Source organism: Apium graveolens, chromosome 11 (assembly GCF_009905375.1).
Source record: "Apium graveolens cultivar Ventura chromosome 11, ASM990537v1, whole genome shotgun sequence".
NCBI classification, from domain to species: Eukaryota; Viridiplantae; Streptophyta; class Magnoliopsida; order Apiales; family Apiaceae; genus Apium; species Apium graveolens.
Window position 1 is genome coordinate 29,570,977 of NC_133657.1, and position 26,170 is coordinate 29,597,146.

Sequence of the window (26,170 nt, forward strand, 5' to 3'; positions counted from 1 at the left end):
AATCACCCTCTTCAATTATTTTGTTGAAAATGTTTCCATTACTTCCCTGCTAAGCAAAATGAAGGAGCCATCCAATTAGTAGATTCTAACTTCTACCAAAGAGACAACCCAAACTTTGACCATTTTTTCAGATAGTTTTTGGAAATAGTCATCATCTGTTATGCTCATGTTTAGAGGTAGAAAATCATCTTGATTAAAGCAGTTCCAAATGACACCAGTATCAACTTGCATTTTCTTTGGTTTTATCCCAACACTTTTGAAGGGAGTTTTGATTGAAGGCTTGAATGAAGGTAGATTTGAGATTTTCTTTAAAGTGACATGGCTGGATCTGATTGGTATTTTGAGTAAGGAGTTTGCAGTTTGTTTGTACAGGAATTTAGATTTTTGAGGTTGGATTGGTTGAGTGTTTATTCGGCTTGGCTTGGAGGTCTGAGTTGGTTGGATTTGTGAGACTTTTATTTCTTGGACATTTTGCTTGTAATAACCCCCAAAATTTTGAACTTTTTGTAACCCTTGTGAATAGTGTTTTAGCTGAATGAGAAAACTTTTCATGCCACACTATGTAGGGGTTCTGTTATGGATATTCTGAGATTTTATCAGTACTTTATATGGGATATAAGTGTATGTAAAGATCGTCAGAATCCAAATCCGAACACTTTGATTTTCCCGGAAATCCACTAGATACGGAAAGAATTGAGAAAAAGGTAACAGGATAAAAAGGATTTAAATCAAAGGATTATAATAGAGGATCATAAAAAGGAATATAACGTATTGAGAAAGGTTAAGGGAACCTAAATAATAAGATCCCGGGTATGATCCTTCAAACGATAAACGAAAACGAAAGTTAAGCGAACCGTATAACAGATCAGCGGTCATTAGGCAAACAATTAGGAAGTTAATCAAAAGGGATTAGAGAGAGTGATGTAACCCAACCAATGAGAGGAGGACAAAGAGGGAAGGATGACATCACAACATGACATAGGCATGACATGGGAAGGAAGGAGATGTGGTGGCTTTTTAACCACACAAAATCAAGGGCAACTAGGTAATTTACTAAAACAAACACAAAAATCAAACCAACCAAGCCAAGAAAATCATTTTTCATCAAAATCAAAAAGAAACCAAGGCATTGTTCTTCATGCTCTCGGCTTTTACTATTGCAAAAGGGCAAGAAATTCAAAACTCAAGATCCAAGCCTCCTAAATTGGTGAGTTAATTCCCTAATTATCCTTATGCATAGTTAGGGCTATATCATGAGTTTAAGCCATCAATTCCTTCTCAATCTTCTTCATTTAATCAATGAAGAAGACAATGAATAGTGTTTTCAAGTTTTTAACTTGAAATTTTTCTTGATTTCCTTGAAGATCCAAGCATTCCTAAGACTTCTCAAAGCTTCTTAAGGCTTCCTAGCTCCTCCCACCACTTCAAGGAAGGTATATCATCTCCAAACCCTAGATTCCTATGTATTATAAGATGATTTTGATTAGTAGGGTGATATTGTAGCTTAATGTTTGTGATTTAGAGTTTGGGATTGAAATGGTATTGAAATGGAATGGTAAATGTTGTTGTTTTGGTTAAAAGATTGTAGTATAGTTAAATTCAAGCTTAGGCATAAGTATGAATGTTAAAATTAAATTGGTTGGGCTGATATGAGGTGATAAGGATGGATGTTGGTTTTATGTTTGATTTGAGGTTGAATTGGGTTGGTTTTGAATGGTTTTAAATTGGGAAATCGCGTAAACATAGCCGTCGTAACGTCCGATTTTCTTTAGTCTGTTTTTGTGCATAACATTAGGACCCGAGAACCCCCTGCTAGATTATGACCATTGCCATGTCTAGATAGCTCGTGTTACGAGCTTCGTTTTGATATGTAGTTCGTTCGATTCCGATGCACGGTTTAGGAGAAACGACCGTTTCAAGTAACGGCGTTTCGCGAACAAAACTTTTCCCCTCGCCTTACTTTGAAACATAGGTTAAAGACCAAAAAGGGTTAATTAATGTATGAAACATTTATGGTAAGTGTGCTAGGCAGTTAGTAAGACACTCGCGAAGGAATCGCCTTAAAACTCGTAAAGGTTAAATTATTAAAAATGGTGGAGCCGAGGGTACTCGAGTGACTTAAGAGAATCAGTAAGCACAAAACGAGCGTTAGAGTCTGAGTTGGTTAGAGTATAGATTTACAAGTGACTTTGGTTTAATTCCAACTTACTTGTTGCTTATAGGTTACCAGACTCGTCCCGAGCCATTCGTAACCCCCAGTCGCTCAGGCAAGTTTTCTACCCGTTATACTGTTGTTGTGATGTATATATGTATTTGCATTATCTTGCGATAGATGCATGTTGGTTAATTAGCAAATGTTGCAATATATTGAAGCATGCTGCTATGGTATATATATATGCATGCCTGTTTCGTATTCTTTCCATATATATCTGTTGATTCAGTTGATAATACCTATGCTAGAGAATAGCGGTACTTTGCATATACCCTTAGTATAGGGACCCAAAGGTGAAAACGTTTTCTAAAACCGGGAGTCGAGGATCCCGAGTAGATTTTGTATATATATATATATATTTTTTATATATATATGGTTATAGTTTTCCAAACTATTAATCGAATGAGGTTTATTCGATAACTTTTATTTTATTAATTGAATCCTATTTCGAATATTCATTCGAGGGCTTATGACTCAGTTTGTTTTATCATTTGAATATTACTTGAATATTCTTTTGAGGACTTATGACTCCTTTTATTGTATTAATTGAATATTATTTGAATATTCATTTGAGGATGTATGACTCCTTTATTTTTATTTAATGAATATTATTTATAATATTCATTCGAGGTATTATGACTCCACTTATTACTGAATAATATTCTTTATTTATAAAAGAATAATGTTCGATAATCAAACTTATTTTTGATTATTCAAATAAAGATATTACTTTCGTATAAGTATATCTTTGATTATTTGCTATTCATTCAAGTATAAGTTTTCCAACTTCTACCTCAATTATTCTTATGGGAATATTATTTAAATAATAATATTCAGATATTTCTTTCATATCGGGACTGATTTATTTTAATAAATCAGTATTACTCCAAACATTCTTAAAAATGTTTTCGAGTCTTCAAAATGATTTTTAAAAGTTAGAGCGGATCCCAAAACTCATTTTTATATTTAAGATCTTCCTTTCAAAGGGGATTTAAATATTCGCTCAAAACCTGGGGAATCCGGCTCTATGGTGTATTTTATATTCGCAACAAGGTTGCAGTTTTGGTAAATGAATTGATTACTTACCCAACGTTCGGGAAGTAAGTCCATCTATTGAGTCGGCATAAGCAACATGGGCTCAGTGGACGTCCATGATAGTGTAAGTGGCTCAGAGGGAGTCCATCAAATGCATAAGTGGCTGAGTGGCAGTCCAGCATAAGGTCCTATTACGACCAGGGTGATGACCAGTGGGGAATTCGTCCATCTACTAGTAGAAAAGGTTACTTATGGGTATCCTTGCCTGATCAGCAAGATATCTGGTTTATGCCAAAATTCTTTTCCTTTCCAAAATTCATTGGATGTTTCAAACTCTGTTCATACTTCACATGACAGAGGTTTTCAGGAAATGTATAAAGGAAGATGTATATGTGGATATATATATATATATCAGAACTTAATGAAGTATATCATAACTTCATTTCCTTTAATAATATTTTAAAGATTTAATCTATTCAAATCTTGTCTTGTAGTCTCATCTATGTGATGAACTGTTGAAAGCTCATTATACTTTGAACAATGGTAGTTCAAGTAGCTTTATAAATGATATAAGTGTAGTGAAGTATTTGGTAACTTCATCTTTTAAACTTATATCTAATTAATAATTGTCTTATGAATGACAAAGATTTTCAGAAAAACGTTGAGACAAGGTTAGATATATGAGATCACCTTGCAACGATACTTTTATACAGTTATAAACTGGAACTTTGTGTATATTATACATGGAGGAGGACTTCCAATATTTTGAAAAGTATATATGTATATATACTGAATATTTTGCGACTTCATCGCATTAAGATATCAAACTTGGTTCATTTCTTTTGACCAAGACTTTCATGAGTACTATGAGAAGGCTCATATACTATTAATCATTATACGTATTATTTTGGTGGGCTTGCTGCTCACCCTTGCTTTCTTCTTTCATCACACAACAACAGATAGAAAAGATGAACAGGACCAAGCTCCCGATTCGCAAGCGATTAGGAGACGTTCCGCAGTTTTCTAGAAGCGTTGATATCGCTGTAGCTGAGGTAGGAACTACCAATAGGCTAGGCTTCAACTTTTGATGTACCAGACTTATGTATATTATGAATTGTAATAATGGCAAAGAAATGTAAATTTATCCAGAAAACCTTTTAAGGGGTATTGACATATAATTGTGGAATAAAACGACTTGTGATTATTTTTGGATGTTCATCTCTGAGACTATAACGTGTGGTGTGTGTGTTTATTGTGGGGTCACTGTACAGAGTATTTGAGTAATTATTAAGATTTGGTGTTATTAAGGGAAATGGAACTCGTGACAACCCGGATCCCCGACCCCGGATTTGGGGGTGTTACAGAAGTGGTATCAGAGCCAAGCGTTATAAACCTCAGAGATGATGTGACGTAAAGATAATAAGTTCACTAAGATAATAAGAACTCTTGCCAAGTTCATAGTCGGGCTACCTAACGTAGTACTGACAGTTAAAACCCTTACGGGAACCCTTATAAGTATCGTGATAGTAACATAGTTCGTTCTCGTATAGGGCAGCGGGGCACCGAACCCTGAGGTTCAGGAGCATCAGCATGAGGATGTTTTATTACAAGTTGGAGATCAAATTGTGAATTCGATAGAGTACCCCCATGAGGGACCGGATGAGGTTCAGATTGAGAATGTTGTGGTTGAGGATGTTATTCCAGAAAGGATTGTGGCTGAGGAGGATCTCATGGAGGATCCTGATGAGAATGAAGAGAGGACCGCTGAGGAATTGATGACCGTAGTCAGGGCGACTACCAGAGCAAGAATGGCCGCGAGGGTGGCACTAGAGGATGAAGAGTTACCAAGGGCACAAAGGTTAATGAGGGCAGAAGGAGTGGGGCCTTCCACGACACCAATTATACCAGTATCAGACCCTCTTCCAGAGGTTTCTGTAGACATCCATGAGGTTCCACCAAATCCTGTTCCCTCCCCTGTACAGAGCCCAGCACATACTGAGGAAATGCCACCTTTATCTCCTGCACCATTGTCACCTGATACCGTGCTTGGTTATCCGTTTGGATCTCCTGGGACTGCACCACCTGCACCCCATGGACTACTAGATGCTACCACTCAGGCTTCTCTTATCGCTGATTATCATATGACTTTGGGTGGCCTGTACGAGGCCCGTAATGTTAGGAGTAATCTGTTGGATTGACTTACTGCACCAAGGATTGAGGGCGGGATACTTTCGGTGGGATTAGCTCATAGCATGGAAAGGATTGAGGCTACCACCCGTGTTATAGCTAGAGGCCATCTTGAGGGTCAGGTTGATCCAGCTCTACTTGCAACTATCCTAGACCTCATCACCGCTTTAATGGAGCAGGTTAGGGATGTCGTGCGTGCCCGCATTTCTTGATCCATAATAGTGTGCAGAGTCTGAACAATCTGAAAAGAATTTCATGTAGCACCGCTTTTGGAAGGGTTAGCCTAAGTTATGAATGATTAGTTTTAATGACTAGATGATTATCTATGATAATACCTTCGGGATAGAAGCGATCAGATCAAATGATGTAATTCTCTTTAATGTGTTCAGTTGTTGTACCCTCGAACAAATGGTTATGTATATATTAGTTAATTTCAGTTCAGATCAGTTTGTTGTGATAAGATCACATTGTTAATTGCTCTATTAACACTTAAGAGAGTGTCATGAAGTTTATAGAACTTGAGAATTCATAATTCGCAATCGTGCAAGGACTGAACGAGGGAAAGACTTAAGCAAAGTAAGTAAGACAAATATCCAGAGATTCTCAAAATTTTTCCAAGTAATACGCCCCCACAAGGAATAAGATTAGGGGCAAACCTTGAATGTGATAATCAGGGAGGTCGCAATTAAGATATAAGGAACCCAGAACATAATGAAGTGGAAAATGAGGATTTTAAATTAAAAGATGACCCCAATTATGGGGAGTAGGAAGAAATATTTAGACTAAGAAAGCAAAAGTCGAGCGAGATAAGGAGACCCGAGACGGTACTCCTGTACGGAAATTCATGGACCTGTCTAAACAGAACTTATACTTTATTCCCAACCACCACCTTGAGGAAGCAATGCGGTAGGAAATTCTTTCATGACCTTTAAATCGCTAAGCTCTCAGAGTTCCAAGGAACAGGCTGACCCAGCCGAGGCAAGAGCCTGGCTAAAGGAATATAGGAATCATTTGAGATTCAAAATGATTGATGAACCACAAAATACTGTTTTTGTCACTTACCCTCCTAAGAGAGAGACCACCCGCTGGTGAAAGGCCTAGAAAGACACGGGGCCAGAGGTTATAATAAACCGATTAAAATTTAGTCAATTATTTTCATGAAAGTACTTCCCAAGGTTATGGAGATAGTGTAAAAGCTTTAGAGCCATAACAAAGGCAGACGAGTATGATGAATTATGAATCTAAGTTGTAAAAGTTATCAAGATTCGTTCTAAGGACACGAATCCAGAATGACGGGATATTTGAAATCAATGCTTATGTTGTGTTGGTTCATGAAATACGGATAAGAGAAAGGAAAAAAAAAGAAACTGAAGTGGAAAGGAATATAAAGGCAATAGAGTTTGAGGTATGATAAGGGAGTTGGGTATGAGGAAACCCTAATGACTCGTAGCAATAGAAATAGAAAAGTATACATTCATCAAGATGAGGGTGATTCACCATGAGTTAAAATTGATGGTTGAGGGCATAAGAGATACATATATTTTATCCCCTGTAAGTTGGGAGGATTCGAGGAAACCTTGAGATGATTCGAAGGATAAATAATGAGACGCGGATAGATTGAGGAGACAAGGAAGTAAGAAATTAGGAAAAATTGGATGAAGGAAGTGACCTTCAATAATGTGAAATGTAAGACCGGTGGCTCGATACCCAGAAAGGGAGACGCCAGGTATGAGAGGTATCCCAACATTGAGATGACTGTTGAGATAAACAACAAAAGTAAATAAGGAATTATTAAGAAGAAGTTCACGTTGAACATGACCAATATCTTCCAGAACATCCATGTTATCATTACCAAATCAGGAAAGAAAAGCGGATGACCATTGTTATCTTTTGGAGGCCATATGGATTGACCTCAATTTGAATAAGGATGCTATTATGAAGTTAGGTATAGACTATCGAGGTGGGAATGATGAATAAGATAATCTATCAAGGATATATGACTTGATTTATCCATGGATGGATGCAGGTACCTTTTAAAGGTGGAATTAAGGATAGAACATCAGTAACTTAAAATGAATCCTAGGGGAATGCATAAAGGTTGGCATTTCACCCTTAATAGGGACAGTATGAGTTTTGACAGTATGATTTGGAAAGGGTTAAGGTAACAACAACCTTTAAGAATCAGTGGAGAAATTTTTCAGAAGTATATAGACAATGGTTCTAGTAATAGTAAATGGTATTTTGATATGCCCTGTATCTAGGGAATACAGGAGGAACGATTGAAGGATAACCTTAGAGGTTTTACAAGGAGAAAGGTAATATTCAAAATTCTCAAGAATAGAAATGTTGATAAAGGAAATATGACGTAATTATAATGTTGCCAAGTGGGGCACGTGTTAAACCACGAGAAAGTATGGATCGAACCAGTAATGGTCGAAATTGTTCAGGGCAATTAGGACTTAAGATAAAAGATGTTCTAATTATGATTGAGAGTCAGTCATGACAGTGATTAACCTCTAAAGACTGAGGGGATAACTTATGAAAAAATGGTAAATTTTTTTTTACTCATCAGATTTTAAGGAAAGCATTTTCACATAAGCTGTGATTGAAATAAAGTAGAAAATTTATTTGGAGGTGGTTAAAATGACATTGACTGTAAGGAAATTTTACTATCAGGAAAGGCCAAAGAGGTGGCCGACACTTTAAAGGTAAGAGGATAATTATAGGCGCTTGTGCCAAAGGAATACAGTGATGATGGTTAAAGCTATGAAGGTTGTATTATGGTTTGGAAGATTGACATTCCTTCTGATGACTGTGCAATACCCAACCGTAATAGTAGTTCGGTAAAGGTTTAATTCGTGTAATTGCCAGGAGCGGGCTATCTATCTCATAAGGTACTATCTTGAGAATAATCCAGGACCATGTTTCAAAAAGGACTAAACGAACCTTTGAGTTAAGTCTTCTATTTAAGGCATACGATTAAGAATGGTATTAACCTGCTATCGTTGCTTTGACTGAAACTCTTCTGCAATTTTATCTACTTCATGTCATGAAAGTACGTCAAGTTCAGGAGTGTTCTTCATGAATCATGAACGGTGATCATGTTACCTCCTTAGGAGAATTAGATACGAGATGTATGGACTCCGTATGGTTAGATATTAAGATTTCATGGAAAGTGAATGATGACAGTAGGTCAGTGGTGGACCATAGTAAGGCAACAATGATTCTGCGAGTAATGAGCTGATTACAACCATGAGAGTTGTATTGGAATGGATGTTGAGATTAAGTACCACTAATCGGGTCGTGGTAGTGTATAAGTTATCATTGATAGACTAATTAAGTAGAGTATCTACCTATTGAATATTTACTCCTTCTTATCAATAGAGAGTCGTATTACTATATGAGGAAGGTTGCGGTGCAAGCATAGAATTCTAGTAACGATGATGTCTAGAATGAGATCCCAGATTCTATTTTTGAAATCGAGGGAGTTTCAAAGGTGATTGTGTACAAGCTCGATGAAGAGCATGGGTCCATAGAATGATGGACGGAATAGAAATATTTAGGCATGGGAAATACGATGCTATAATACTTGATGCTGATATAAATACGTTTATATTTTGTTCTCCTATGACAAACCTCTATAGTTCAGAGGTAGGTTCCAAGCCAGATATTTTGTGGCAGCATATTTTTTTTCATATATACAATTCTCTTCAATTCATTCTTTTCTCTTCTTTTTATTTCATATAAGCTGAGAAGAACAACCCTTCCAGAAGGGGAGGTATTGCCGAATGACTATCTATCTGTGTGATAGAAGCCTAGTAGGATACCATCTATTGTTTAATTGCTTGTCAAGTACTAAAGGCTGGCCACCTTCTGTACTAACTATGCGATATAACAAGTGTTCATGATCATAGTGATCTCTCAATAAATTCTTTTACTTCTATATGATTGATCAAACTTTGGAAAATAGAAACAGCTGAAAAAGGAGTGGTAAAGTTATGGTGGTATTCGGAATGGAAACACATTCGTGATACTAAGATTGACGTGGTTATTAAAAGGTTAAAGAACGCTAACGAGCAAAAGTATAACCAGTATAATATTAGGAATGGAAGGTAGTAGCGATTTCGAACTGGAAAAGAATGGGTATTAAGAAGCAAAAGCTCTAATGCTAAAAGCTATAATGAGAGTCTGTGCAATAGACTTGAAAGAATTTGGAATGATCACTTAACACGGATTAAGTTATATCACGACAATAAATCGTATGTCAGGTATCGAGATGTCGTCTTATGAGATCCTTGAGGGAAGACAATGTCGATCTCCCTTATGTTAGGATGAAGTTGTAGAGCGCAAGATGCTCGGACCCGCAGTAGTCCAAAGGACCAGGGATATAATAGATCTAATCAGAGGACGACTGGTAGTAGCTAAAAAGGACATAAGAAGTATGTCGATTTGACACGAAAGGATAAAGAATAGGAAGGAGGGAACCTTGTATTGTTAAAAGTATTCCCTTGAAAAGAATTAATGAGATTCGGAAAGAAAGGAAAGCTAAGTCCACCAATTGTTGGACCCTTGGATATATTAAGAAGTATTGGGAAGTTAGCATATGAGCTAGCCTTACCCCAGAACATGTAGCAAGTCATAACGTGTTTCACGTATCAATGTTAAGGAAGTGTAATTCAGATGCCAGATAAATAGGGGCATATGAGCGCATAGACATGCAACCAGACGTAACCTATATGGAGCAACCAGGAAGGGTTATAGAGTGAAAAGGAACTAGTACTTAGGAGAAGGGTTATCAAACTAGGCGGAGTTTGGTGGTAGGACCACAATGTGGGAAAATTTACTCGAGAGTTAGAAAGTGCAATGCTAAGAGAGTATCCCTATTTATTTTCAATTTGATTCCGGGACGGAATCCTTTTAAATAGGGGAGACTGTAATAACCCCCAAAATTTTGAACTTTTTGTAACCCTTGTGAATAGTGTTTTAGCTGAATGAGAAAACTTTTCATGCCACACTATGTAGGGGTTCTGTTATGGATATTCTGAGATTTTATCAGTACTTTATATGGGATATAAGTGTATGTAAAGATCGTCAGAATCCAAATCCGAACACTTTGATTTTCCCGGAAATCCACTAGATACGGAAAGAATTGAGAAAAAGGTAACAGGATAAAAATGATTTAAATTAAAGGATTATAATAGAGGATCATAAAAAGGAATATAACGTATTGAGAAAGGTTAAGGGAACCTAAGTAATAAGATCCCGGGTATGATCCTTCAAACGATAAACGAAAATGAAAGTTAAGCGAACCGTATAACAGATCAGCGGTCATTAGGCAAACAATTAGGAAGTTAATCAAAAGGGATTAGAGAGAGTGATGTCACCCAACCAATGAGAGGAGGACAAAGAGGGAAGGATGACATCACAACATGACATAGGCATGACATGGGAAGGAAGGAGATGTGGTGGCTTTTTAACCACACAAAATCAAGGGCAACTAGGAAATTTACTAAAACAAACACAAAAATCAAACCAACCAAGCCAAGCAAATCATTTTTCATCAAAATCAAAAAGAAACCAAGGCATTGTTCTTCATGCTCTCGGCTTTTACTATTGCAAAAGGGCAAGAAATTCAAAACTCAAGATCCAAGCCTCCTAAATTGGTGAGTTAATTCCCTAATCATCCTTATGCATAGTTAGGGCTATATCATGAGTTTAAGCCATCAATTCCTTCTCAATCTTCTTCATTTAATCAATGAAGAAGACAATGAATAGTGTTTTCAAGTTTTTAACTTGAAATTTTTCTTGATTTCCTTGAAGATCCAAGCATTCCTAAGACTTCTCAAAGCTTCTTAAGGCTTCCTAGCTCCTCCCACCACTTCAAGGAAGGTATATCATCTCCAAACCTTAGATTCCTATGTATTATAAGATGATTTTGATTAGTAGGGTGATATTGTAGCTTAATGTTTGTGATTTAGAGTTTGGGATTGAAATGGTATTGAAATGGAATGGTAAATGTTGTTGTTTTGGTTAAAAGATTGTAGTATAGTTAAATTCAAGCTTAGGCATAAGTATGAATGTTAAAATTGAATTGGTTGGGGCTGATATGAGGTGATAAGGATGGATGTTGGTTGTATGTTTGATTTGAGGTTGAATTGGGTTGGTTTTGAATGGTTTTAAATTGGGAAATCGCGTAAACATAGCCGTCGTAACGTCCGATTTTCTTTAGACTGTTTTTGTGCATAACATTAGGACCCGAGAACCCCCTGCTAGATTATGAACATTGCCATGTCTAGATAGCTCGTGTTACGAGCTTCGTTTTGATATGTAGTTCGTTCGATTCCGATGCACGGTTTAGGAGAAACGACCGTTTCAAGTAACGGGGTTTCGCGAACGAAACTTTTCCCCTCGCCTTACTTTGAAACATAGGTTAAAGACCAAAAAGGGTTAATTAATGTATGAAACATTTATGGTAAGTGTGCTAGGCAGTTAGTAAGACACTCGCGAAGGAATCGCCTTAAAACTCGTAAAGGTTAAATTATTAAAAATGGTGGAGCCGAGGGTACTCGAGTGACTTAAGAGAATCAGTAAGCACAAAATGAGCGTTAGAGTCTGAGTTGGTTAGAGTATAGATTTGCAAGTGACTTTGGTTTAATTCCAACTTACTTGTTGCTTATAGGTTACCAGACTCGTCCCGAGCCATTCGTAACCCCCAGTCGCTCAGGAAAGTTTTCTACCCGTTATACTGTTGTTGTGATGTATATATGTATTTGCATTATCTTGCGATAGATGCATGTTGGTTAATTAGCAAATGTTGCAATATATTGAAGCATGCTGCTATGGTATATATATATGCATGCCTGTTTCGTATTCTTTCCATATATATCTGTTGATTCAGTTGATAATACCTATGCTAGAGAATAGCGGTACTTTGCATATACCCTTAGTATAGGGACCCAAAGGTGAAAATGTTTTCTAAAACCGGGAGTCGAGGATCCCGAGTAGATTTTGTATATATATATATATATTTTTATATATATATGGTTATAGTTTTCCAAACTATTAATCGAATGAGGTTTATTCGATAACTTTTATTTTATTAATTGAATCCTATTTCGAATATTCATTCGAGGGCTTATGACTCAGTTTGTTTTATCATTTGAATATTACTTGAATATTCTTTTGAGGACTTATGACTCCTTTTATTGTATTAATTGAATATTATTTGAATATTCATTTGAGGATGTATGACTCCTTTATTTTTATTTAATGAATATTATTTATAATATTCATTCGAGGTATTATGACTCCACTTATTACTGAATAATATTCTTTATTTATAAAAGAATAATGTTCGATAATCAAACTTATTTTTGATTATTCAAATAAAGATATTACTTTCGTATAAGTATATCTTTGATTATTTGCTATTCATTCAAGTATAAGTTTTCCAACTTCTACCTCAATTATTCTTATGGGAATATTATTTAAATAATAATATTCAGATATTTCTTTCATATCGGGACTGATTTATTTTAATAAATCAGTATTACTCCAAACATTCTTAAAAATGTTTTCGAGTCTTCAAAATGATTTTTAAAAGTTAGAGAGGATCCCAAAACTCATTTTTATATTTAAGATCTTCCTTTCAAAGGGGATTTAAATATTCGCTCAAAACCTAGGGAATCCGGCTCTATGGTGTATTTTATATTCGCAACAAGGTTGCAGTTTTGGTAAATGAATTGATTACTTACCCAACGTTCGGGAAGTAAGTCCATCTATTTAGTCGGCATAATCAACATGGGCTCAGTGGGCGTCCATGATAGTGTAAGTGGCTCAGAGGGAGTCCATCAAATGCATAAGTGGCTGAGTGGCAGTCCAGCATAAGGTCCTATTACGACCAGGGTGATGACCAGTGGGGAATTCGTCCATCTACTAGTAGAAAAGGTTACTTATGGGTATCCTTACCTGTTCAGCAAGATATCTGGTTTATGCCAAAATTCTTTTCCTTTCCAAAATTCGTTGGATGTTTCAAACTCTGTTCATACTTCACATGACAGAGGTTTTCAGGAAATGTATAAAGGAAGATGTATATATGGATATATATATATCAGAACTTAATGAAGTATATCATAACTTCATTTCCTTTAATAATATTTTAAAGATTTAATCTATTCAAATCTTGTCTTGTAGTCTCATCTATGTGATGAACTGTTGAAAGCTCATTATACTTTGAACAATGGTAGTTCAAGTAGCTTTATAAATGATATAAGTGTAGTGAAGTATTTGGTAACTTCATCTTTTAAACTTATATCTAATTAATAATTGTCTTATGAATGACAAAGATTTTCAGAAAAACGTTGAGACAAGGTTAGATATATGAGATCACCTTGCAACGATACTTTTATACAGTTATAAACTGGAACTTTATGTATATTATACATGGAGGAGGACTTCCAATATTTTGAAAAGTATATATGTATATATACTGAATATTTTGCGACTTTATCGCATTAAGATATCAAACTTGGTTCATTTCTTTTGACCAAGACTTTCATGAGTACTATGAGAAGGCTCATATACTATTAATCATTATACGTATTATTTTGGTGGGCTTGCTGCTCACCCTTGCTTTCTTCTTTCATCACACAACAACAGATAGAAAAGATGAACATGACCAAGCTCCCGATTCGCAAGCGATTAGGAGACGTTCCGCAGTTTTCTAGAAGCGTTGATGTCGCTGTAGCTGAGGTAGCAACTACCAATAGGCTAGGCTTCAACTTTTGATGTACCAGACTTATGTATATTATGAATTGTAATAATGGCAAAGAAATGTAAATTTATCCAGAAAACCTTTTAAGGGGTATTGACATATAATTGTGGAATAAAACGACTTGTGATTATTTTTGGATGTTCATCTCTGAGACTATAACGTGTGGTGTGTGTGTTTATTGTGGGGTCACTGTACAGAGTATTTGAGTAATTATTAAGATTGGGTGTTATTAAGGGAAATGGAACTCGTGACAACCCGGATCCCCGACCCCGGATTTGGGGGTGTTACATTGCTTCTTTGTTTCCCCTTCTCCATCTCTCCTCTTCTTCTTTCCTTCATTTTTCTTCTCTTCCTTTCCCTTTCCCTTCTCATACACCTTACTGCCAGTTGCTTTAGAAGACTGACTTGGATTTGATCCATAAGATTTCTGCTCATCTTTTTTCTGCTCATCATCATCCAAGTCATCTTTAGTGTTAATTTGAGCTCTAGGCAACAAGTTATCAGCATTCCTCAAATATCTCCCCAACATCTTGATTATTTCTTTATCTTGTACAGTCTTGATCTTCTTTATTTTTAATTATGTCTTTAGGGTCATTATCAGTCTCAAGTTCCCCATGACACAGTGCTTTGGAATCATGAAATATTTGCACCTTTTTGTTGATGAACAGATGTAGGTCACTCTTTTGATAGGTTGGAGATATGCTTTTGGAAAAGCAGCTACTTGAGCCTTCTTGGGTTCATTTAGCAAGAGAGTGTCCTCTGGAATCACCTTGTTAACCTTGTTGATTAGGATATCCAGCTCAGATGCTCTTATAGTTTGGAGATAAGTAAGAGACACCGACATACATCTATCCACACATGAGTCATTTATATTTGCAACAATCCTCTTATCTTTGAAGTTCTCTTTTATCACCATTATCACCCTTAGAAAGTTGATATTTATGTCCAAAGCCTTTTTGTAGGTGAAGAAGTTGTTGGTTAGAGAAACTCTGAGAGCCCTGAGCAATTCATCAATTTCTTTGTTCAAATGGGGTCTCTCAGCTGCTTTCTGTAGTCTTTATACCCCAACATCATCTTGACTTGTTTGAACTATGGCTTGGATGGATGATTTTAGCTGTCTAGATTCTATCCCCCTAGTCTTGGTAGCAGGCAAGATTAGAAGATTAGGAAGTTCAGGTCTAACTGCTTCTGGAAATGCTGGAAGAGGAATGTTTAAAGCTCCTATAATAGCTCCTAAAAGACAGAATTTTACATTTGAAGGTGTTTGTGGGAGTCTACTAGGGACTTTATATCTTGCTATTGACTGTGCGCCAAGGATGTCAATTGGGAGACTTGAGTTGTCAAAGAATCATTTGAAGACTGTAGAGTTGAGATTTGAGCTTGCGAAATTTATAGGTTTGTTGATGTAGACATAGGTTGTTATAAACTTGATGCTGCCAAAGTACCAACAGAATTTTGCACAGCATTCTTGACCTCCTCTATTGTAACACCCCCAAATCTGGGGTCGGGGATCCGGGTTGCCGCAGTCTTTATTTCCATTCATAACACTTTACTTTAGTTAAATAAACAACTGCATACTGTGACCCCACAATAATACTCACTGTACAACATGTTATAGTCTTAGAGATGAAATCCGAAAATAGTACAAATCATATTATTTACAAATCATAACTCATTACTCCTCAAAGGGTTTCTGAATAAATTTACATGTTCTTTTCCATTATAACAATTCATAGATATACATAATTCTGGTACATCAAAGTTGAAAGCCTAGCCTATTAGTAGCTTCTACCTCATCCATAGCGGCATCAATGCCTACAGGAAGCTACGGAATATTTCCAATCTGTTCGTGAATTAGGAGTTTGGTCCTGTTCATCTCGCCTAACTGTTGTTATGTGATGAAGAAATGAAGCAAGGGTGAGCAAAACAGCTTACCAAAATAACATGTATATTATGATTAATAATATATGAGCATTCTCATAGTATTTATGAAAGTCTTGGTCAAACAAAAATGAACCAAGTTGATATCTTAACAGGACGAAGTCGCAAAATAATCAATATATATACTTTCAAAATGTATATAGTTTGTTCAATAATGCAAAACATCTTTATCGATAACTTTCTAAAAATCTTTTTATGCATAAGATAATTATTTACTAGATATAAGTTTAAAAAGATGAAGTTACAAAATACTCCAATATACTTATATCTTTTCCGAAACTACTTGAACTACCACTGTTCAAAGTATACTTAGTTTCAAAAGTTCATCACATGGGTGAAGCTACAAGATAAAACTTGTATAGAATCAATCTTTGAAATATTATTTAAAAGAAATGAAGTTGCGAGATACTTCATTATGTCCATATATATATATATATAAGTGTATATATATATCTTTTATACACTCCTTGAAAACCTGTGTTATGAAAAATATAAACAGAGTTGTATTACCCAAAAATTTTGGAAGGAGGAAAGCTTTGGCATAAACCACGATACCTTGCTGATCAGGCAAAGATATCAATCATGTTACTTCTCTACTAGTAGATGGATGATTTCTCCACTAGTCATCACCCTGGACGCATTAGGACCTTATGCTGGACCGTCACCCGGCCTCTTACGCATTGATGGACTGCCCTTGAGCCCATTTCACTTATACCAATGCATTTTAATTGGGCTTACTTCCCGACATTGGGCAAGTAATCAAAGAATCTATAATCAAATCAGCAACCCTGTTGCGAATATAAAAACATATGACGGAGCCGGACCCCTCAGATTTTTTTGAGCAAGTATTTAAGTCCCCTTCGAAAGGAGGATCTTAAATTTGAAAATGGGTTTTGGGATCCACTCTAACTTTTAGAATCATTTTGAAGACTCGAAAACATTTTTGAAAATGTTTGAAGTAAGGATGATTTAATAAAATAAATCAGTTCCAAAATATTAGAAAAATGTATGAATATTATTCTTTAAATAATATTCCAATACTGAATAGCTTTTATAAAAATAAATGAAGTAAAAGTTTTGAAACTAATACTTGAAACGAAAAATAATTAACAAAAGATATGCCTATACGAAAGTAAAATCTTTATCTGAATAATCAAAAATAATGTTTGATTATTATCCAAAACTATCGAATAAATCTTATTCGATTAATAGTTATAGAAATCTATATATATATTTATAATCTTTAGGAAAAATATTCAACTTTGAGTCCCTTATACTAAGGGTATACACAAATAATGTTTATCTCTAGCATTCGTATTATGCAACTTATAAGCAATTATATTGACAATGAAATAACAAGATTTTAAAACAGGCATGCACATATATATATATATATATATATATCATATCAATATGCTTCCTAAATATACATGCAACAATATATCGCAAGATTTGCTAACAATACTCATGCACTTATCTCAAGATAATGCATGTATATATAACATCACAACAACAATAATACGGGTAGAAAACTTGCCTGAGCGATCTGGGGTGGAAATGGGTCTGAGATGAGTCTGGTAACCTATAAACAACACATAAGCCAGAATTAATCCTCGGTCGCTTAAAAACTGGACTTTATTCATTTACTACCCTAACGCTCGCTTTTACGCTTAAAGATTTTCATAAGTCGCTCGCGTACCCTCGGCTCCACCATTTTTATAAAATTAGCCGTTAAATATTTTAAGGAAACTCTTTTACGAGGACTTTATAAACTTTATAATCCACTTTACATAATTGTTTCGTGATCCGATTAGTCTTTTAAGGGCCTTAAACATGGTCTCAAAGTTACGCGAGGGGTAAAGGTTCGTTCGCGAAATGTTGTTACTTAAAACGGTCATTTCTCCTAAATCGTAAATCAGATATAAGCGAACCACATATCAAAATGAAGCTTAAAACATAATCTATCTAATAATGGGAATGGTGCATTCATAACAGCAGGTATTCGGTTCCAAAAGGTAAGCACAAAAACAGTCTATAGGAAAATGGGCATTACGACATCTATGTTTACGTGATTTCCAAACTTTACCATACCAATTCACATCAAACCAACTACCAATCCACAACAACTCAAGATCCACATAGGCTACTGATTTAAGTCAACATAATCTCAAGAACTTCAATTCAATCCAACATAATAATATCTCCATAAACAACTAAACTTTAACAATCAAACCTCCAATTCATGCTTATCATTCAAATTACTACTCATCCATCCAAACCATCACAAAACTCAAGAAAACAAACTTAGTACTAAAGGTTTTGAAGTTTTATACCTTGATTTTTGAGTGGAAAGTTTCTAGTTAGCCTTAAAAACCTTGATCTATCCTTATACAGGATTGGATCTTAGAAACAAATCAAGAAAACACAAAGTTAATTTCTTGAAAACACTGTTCATCAAGAATTTGATGAATTGATTAGTTTAGTAAACATTGGAATCTAGAGCTCAAAATCATGGCATATCTAATCTATGAAATATGGAATCCAAATAGATAAACCTCTTGATTTATGATTGAGTGGATCTTGAGTTTTGATTTTCTTCTTCTTGCATTTCCATGAAAAAGTCGAAGCAAAAGAGATGAAATGAGTGTAAAATGCTTCTTGCTTTTTGCTTTATTGAATGTGTGGTGATTTGGACTTGGTTAACCTTAATCTTGGTTTAATCAAGGTCAATTTACTTGGCTACAAATGATCCTTGCATAAATATTTACTCCCATGATTATATCATCAATCCTGCATCACTTTCTAGCCACTTGTCAAACTCTTATGGCTTGATGACATCATCTTGCTCTAATCCTCTTGATTAGTACTTAATTATTTGGTTAATATCCTCGTTATTTGCATAAACTTGATCCTTGGTCGCTTATTTATTTTACGGTTCGCTTAACTCTCATTCTTATTGTTCGTTTGAGGGATCATATCCAAAACCTTTCTTAATATTTTATATTCCTTTAATGATCCTCTACTATAATTCTTAAATTTAATTCCTTTTAATCATATTACCTTATACTTAGTTATTTCTGTATCTGGTGGATTTTGGGAAAAGTCAAAGTGTCCGGATTCAAATTCTGACGACCTTTACATATACTCATTTACTTTATGGAATACTAATGTAATCTCAGAATTTCCATATCAATACTCCTATATAGTGTGATCTGATAAGTTTCCTTACTCAGCACAATCAGCAAAAAGTTACTATTTATTAGGGTTTCAGAAATTCCAAAAATTGGGGTTATTACATCTATGACCAAGGCTGAAGGTTCAAACCTTGCTTTGTAAAGTTGATTCAGTTTGACCTTTTAGTCATTATTTTGAGTGATTTGCTTCTGGATCACTTCATGCAGAGCTTTGAAAGACTCTCTCATCTTGGACACATTTTCTTCTACTGGAGTTAGAGATAGGGATTGAAGTCTGTCAGAAAATCTGTTGAACTTGGTCTTGATGTCTTGAAATGTTGGCATCAGCTGATCAATTCTGTCATTCACCAATTTCTTTACTGCAGCTTGATGCTTGACCAGAGTGCTTTTCATAGCTCTTCCAATGTGATGAAAGGCCTTCAATTGTGCTTTGTACACCTCTGTCACAACATCATATACTTTTTGGGGAGTGAGGACCTTAGCCTTACTTCCCAAAATGGTCACATATTTTTCTCTAAACTTTGCTAAGGCCTCCTTCATAGTTGTAGTGAAGTCCTTAGAAAGCCATGCAATCACATTACCATTTGCTTCATCTGTAATCTTCTTTTTTGTTGCTCTTCAACATCCTCCTTGTAAGAAATTAGTATTGCTTGATAGTCTTAGTTTGAATATCTGTAGTGAGGAGTTGTTGGGTGATATTGTCCATGCCTTCAAGTTGCTCAACCAAAAGATCATTAACAGTTGTTGGTTGGGCTTGAGCATCTTGCAGCCATTAAGAGATGAGGTGAGAAGGTTGTGGAGTAGTGTTTGGGGTATAAGGTATGTCTGTTTGGTTTGAGGTTGAGGGGTTGGAGGTGGTAGGTAACCCTGTGACAGGAGTCACAGTTGGACTCATAGTTATTGCTGTGGTTATGATAGTTTATTGTTCACCACTAGTGGGAACCTCCATTTGAATTGGAGGGAAGTTGACTAGGTTACTATCATGTACCATAGTCTTAAATCCCCGTTCTTCTTGCAAAGAACTGACACTTGAATGTGCTATACTTGCCTTCCCAATAGCTAGATCATTGGCAATTTTACTCCCAGCTTCAGTTGACAGTGCAATTTCAGCTAGGGTTTTGAGGGAGTTGTCCCTACTTGAGGAACTTCCAATTGAATTGGAGAGGATTTAGATATCTCCCCCTCAGGATTACTACCCTCAAACCTGTCAATCTGTGTAGATTTTTTGGCACGTGAAGGTGCTAAAGTAACAGTCACAGGGTCTTCAGTTAGAACTGATTAAACCCCTATGTTTGTATTGGTGTCATCAAGGTCTACCCCAGCTTGTAGCCTCTCACAAACTAAATGTGGTTCCTGGGTGGTGATCACATTTTCTTGAACTGTGTCACTTAATTTGGCAGGACTTGAGAATTTGATTCAAGCCCTTGATTGCATGCAGAAGAAATTTGAGATATAAGAGTAGAGAGAGTAGAACTGATTTTTGGCAGTTCCCCCTAAATGAATGAGGGAGCTTTAATTGATGTGCTCTCAGTATTAGTGCCAACCATATTTTTTCTTTCACCAACTTGAGAGTGCTCAAGTTGGGGTGCAGACTCTATACAGATTGTAGTAGGGAGAGTGCTTTGTTCAATAGAGACACCTTGTTGAGAAGGTACCCCTAGAGTCTGTTTATTGCCCTATTTTACAACTAATCCTTTTGGGAGGATACAGAGGTAGCTCCATGAGTGGTCAGCTCAATTTTCTTTGTCTTCTTTGGCTTCTTGACCAGGTTAGACTCTGTTTGGATTTGATCCTCACCATTCTCACTTGTGACATTTAAAGGTGCCTGCTTTCTCTTCTTTTTACTAACTTCACCCTTTTAAGAGGATGAAGCAGTTGGTTCCCTAGCTTTTAATGATAGAGAAGAATTGGTCATAGTTGTGGAAGGCCCCTGTTGGTTATCCTGTGTTTGTACTTCCACAGGTGCAGGTGTTAAGTGGCATTTACGACACTTTATAATGCTCTATTAAGCTTTGAATTGATGCAATTATACTCTAGTCGTTGATGTTTTAATGTGTTTTCTAGTGTTTTTGTATTTCTAAGAATCAGTTGAATTAGCATTGTTTTGGTGCTAAAATGGTGTTAGGATGGTGTCCAAAGAATAAAGCTCGGGAAACCAACTCAATTGCAGCAGGAATTAAAGAAAGAATAAGTTTTTTCCAGAAGCACGGTGCGCCCGCGCTGGCCTAGCGCGCGGTCGCGCCCAAATAGAAGAAAGACAGCGCGCCCGCGCTGATGAAGCGCGGTCGCGCGCCGGGTCAGGAGATTTGAATCCTGATTCTACTCAAATTCTAATCGGAGGACTTCTACTTGCATGGGCTGCTATATATGCTTAAATAAATGACGTTTTTCAGAGAGAAGGGACGTACCAGAGCACAAGGAGAGCCGTAAGAAGACCGTGTTAGCACGATTCAACAAAGACGAAGAAGATCTTGTTTTTACTTGTGAATCTTTGTTCTAAGTTGTAACTTGAATGCTAGTTTTCTTATTCGTGAACCTTACTCTTGTTTCGTACTTGGTTTTATTATTTATTCAGTATAAAGACTACATTTATTATACCATACTTTCATCGGAACCCACGTTGATGATGATTCCGATTATGGGCTAATCGTTATCATGGGGGTCTAGCGGATTTATTTATGGATTTCTTTATTTAAATTGTTTCGATGCCTTAGTGTGTGTTGATTATATGATAACCTAGTATTGGTTGTGCTTATTCATCTTATGAGCATGGTAAACTTATAAGATAGCATTTTAATCTTTAATGAAGGGACAGTATATTTAAGGATTTAGAACTTGCCATGCTAGCATAGGTTCATTTGTTATTGTTATGCATGATTTGTAGGTAATTTTAACCATCTTACTTGCCCTGTATAATCACGATAGATAACTTGTACATTAAACCGTTATGTTGTCAAATTCTATAGACATATAGGGTCTCAACATAATTGGTGTCTATTCAGCTTCTATCTCTTTTGTGAATGTCTGGTAGTATGTTATTCATGCAACGAAAGTTGGCGTTTAGCAGTTTCGTGTTATCTGATTAGTGTCATCACCATTGCATGCCAATGTTAAGAACAATAAGGCTATTGAATGAAGTATTTAATGAAGTTAGAATCCCATGTTTGTCTCATATAATATACAACTCTCTTTACGCTCTTAGTTATAATTGTTAGTTTAAATCGTAGTTATAATAAAAAGCTCAAATTATTATCGTCTTAGCATTGGATAATAATCATATCATCGGTGCATAAGTGCTTAAATTACATAGTTAACCAAAGCCAACCTCTGTGGGAATGAACTAGAAATAATTCTATATTACTTGAGATCGCGTATACTTGCATGAATATTAGCGCGTGTCTAGCCCTAACAAGTTTTTGGCGCCGCTGCCGGGGACTGCAGTGTTAACTTTTAGTTTATGTGTTTGTCATCAGTGATCATTAAAGTTTATTGACTCGTACATTGTTACTTACCTACTCTTTTTCTTGTCGTATTTTAGGTACTCTAGCGATCGTGTATGCATACGCGTTCGCGAGCTCGTAGGAGAATTCTGGATAAAGACGAGGAAGAAGTTGTAGAGGATTGAAGGGAAGATTTTGAGGATGAAGAGAAAGTAGTAGAAGAAGAGAATTTTGAAGAACCACCTTTATTAGAGATGGGAGATCAAGAAGATAATTCTAAGGCTTTGATGGACTATTCTCATCCTAAGGTCGATGATATTCAGTCAAGCATCATCAGACCAGCCATTGCAGCTAATACTTTTGAGATCAAGTCGAGCACGATTCAGATAATACAGAACTTAGTTCAGTTTGGGGGTTCTCCTACTGAAGACCCCAACATGCACCTCATGGATTTCATCGAGATCCGCGACACTTTCAAATTCAAAGATGTGACTGAAGATGCTATCAAACTGCGTCTATTCCCATTCTCTTTGAGGGATAAAGTGAAGTGCTGGTTATATTCTCTACCACTAGGGTATATCACCAAATGGGAGGATCTTGCTCAAAAGTTTCTCAGTAAATTCTTTCCTATGGCGAAGACTGCTGCAATCAGGAATGCTCTTACTCAGTTTTCTCAGCAAACTGGTGAATCTCTGTGTGAGGCTTGGGATCGATATAAGGAGATGCTAAGGAAGTGCCCACATCATGGCATGCATGATTGAATGATTATAAACTATTTCTACAATGGTCTAGGTGCACAATCTAGACCTATGCTCGATGCAGCATCTGGTGGAGCCTTATGGGCTAAAAGCTACAATGAAGCTTATGAGTTGATTGAGCTAATGGCAGCCAATGAATATTAGAATCCTACACAAAGAATGTTACAAGGAAAGGTAGCAGGAATTCTGGAAGTGGACACAGCTACTGCTATAACTGCTCAACTTCAAGCTTTGACGATGAAAGTGGACTCTTTGGCTAATTATGGAGTTAATCAAATCTCTAGTATTTGTGAGCTTTGTGCGGGGGCACATGAAACTGAGCAGTGTGCTATTTCTAGCGAATCCACTCAATTTGTGAGCAACTTTCAGAGATCATAACAACAAGCCCCAGCCACTTATCATCCGAATAACCGCAATCATCCTAACTTCAACTGGAGCAACAATCAGAATGTGGTGCAACAATCTTATCAACCATACACAGCAAGGTAGTATAACCCTCCTGGTTTTCAGCAACCGCAATATGCCCTGAAGCAACAACTTCAACTTCATCAGTTACCTCAAGCTAATGAAAAATCTGAATTGGAGGAATTGAGGCTCATGTGCAAGAGCCAAGTTATTTCTATCAAGACCTTGGAGAATCAGATTGGGCAAATTACTAATGCATTACTGAATCGATAACCTGGCACGCTTCCGAGTGATACTGAAGTGCCAGGAAAGAAGGAAGTTAATGAGCATGTTAAAGCAATCACATTGAGGTCTGGAAAGGTTGTAAATCCTGAAAAAGCTAAGACTCCAGATTCTGAAGTGGAGGCTGATGAAGAAGAAGTGTGGAAGGAAGCCGAAGTGGAACCAAGGAAGACGAATGTTGAGCACACTCCTCCTGAGGGTAATACAGGGGAGAAACAGATCTATCCTCCACCTCCTTTTCCTAAGAGGCTGCAGAAGAAGAAACCAGATAAGCAGTTTGTGAAGTTTCTGGAGGTGTTCAAGAAGCTTCACATCAACATACCATTCGCTGAAGCTCTTGAACAAATGCCTAGTTACGCGAAGTTCATAAAAGGTATTCTCTCTAGGAAGGTGAAGCTTGATGACTTAGAGACCGTCGCTCTCACGGAGGAATGCAGTGCTGTGCTGGAACAAAAATTACCTCTGAAGCTTAAAGATCCTGGAAGCTTCACTATTCACTACACCATTGGAAATGTGTCATTTGATAAGTGTCTATGTGACTTGGGAGCTAGCATCAATCTGATGCCCTTTCCAATCTTCAAAAAGTTGGACTTGCCTGATCCAAAGCCTACATACATGACTTTGCAGTTGGCCGATCGTTCTATTACATATCCGCGAGGTATTGTGGAGGATGTCTTGGTCAAGGTGGATAAACTCATCTTCCCTGCTGATTTTGTAAACTTGATTTCGAGGAGGATAAGAAAATTCCCATAATATTGGGAAGACCTTTCTTTGCTACTGGCCGAACCTTGATAGATGTGCAGAAATGTGAGCTTACCATGCGAGTGATGAATCAGGATATAACTTTTAATGTGTTCAATGCCATGAAATTCCCTACGGAAAATGAGGAGTGTTTTAAGGTGGAAATCATCGATACTGTGGTTAATTCTGAACTCGATCGATTGCTAAGGTCCGATGCCTTAGAGAAAGCCTTGTTGGGGAATTCTGATAGTGAAGATGACGAAGGTGATGAGCACTTGCAATATTTGAATGCTTCTCCCTGGAAGCGAAATATGGATATGCCATTTGAATCTCTTGGATTTAAGGAGTTGAAAAGTTCTCCGAAGCGCCTCAAGCCATCTATTGAGGAAGCTCCTACTCTTGAGCTTAAACCTTTACCTGAACATTTGAGGTATGCATTTTTAGGTGATGCATCTACTTTGCCTGTTATTATTGTATCTTACCTCTCAAGTACCGATGAGGAGAAGCTTTTGAGAATTCTTAGAGAATTCAAATCGGCAATTGGTTGGACTATAGCAGATATGAAGGGAATCGGCCCTTTGTATTGTATGCATAAAATTCTGCTAGAAGAAGGAAGCAAGCCTACTGTTGAGCAACAGAGAAGGTTAAATCCGATCATAAAAGAGGTTGTCAAGAAGGAAATCCTTAAGTGGCTAGATGCAGGGATTATCTATCCTATTTCTGACAGTTCATGGGTGAGCCCAGTACAGTGTGTGCCAAAGAAATGAGGTATCATTGTGGTAGCAAATGAGAAGAATGAGCTTATTCCTATACGAACAGTCACGGGGTGGAGAGTTTGCATGGATTATAGGAAGCTGAACAAAGCTACACGGAAGGATCACTTTCCTCTTCCTTTCATTGATCAGATGCTTGATAGATTGGCTGGTCATGATTACTATTATCTTTTGGATGGCTATTCAGGATATAATCAGATTTGTATCGCTCCAGAAGATCTAGAGAAGACTACATTCACATGTCCTTTTGGCACTTTTGCTTTCCGAAGAGTTTCTTTTGGGCTATGTGGAGCGCCAACCACTTTTCAGAGATGTATGATGGCTATCTTCTCTGATATGATTGAAAATAACGTAGAAATGTTTATGGACGATTTCTCGGTATTTGGAACTTCTTATGACGAATGCTTGCACAATCTTGGGTTAGTGCTG

The 26,170-nt window shown here is 36.6% G+C and overlaps 1 non-coding gene across 1 annotated transcript; it reads right to left on the reverse strand.

Annotated features, from left to right (window-relative positions):
* Window positions 1-23,426: 23,426 nt before the first annotated feature.
* LOC141699135 (small nucleolar RNA R71) lies at window positions 23,427-23,533 on the reverse strand. The gene has a single exon (XR_012565620.1). It is a non-coding gene; the product is annotated as a small nucleolar RNA R71 (small nucleolar RNA).
* Window positions 23,534-26,170: the final 2,637 nt, after the last annotated feature.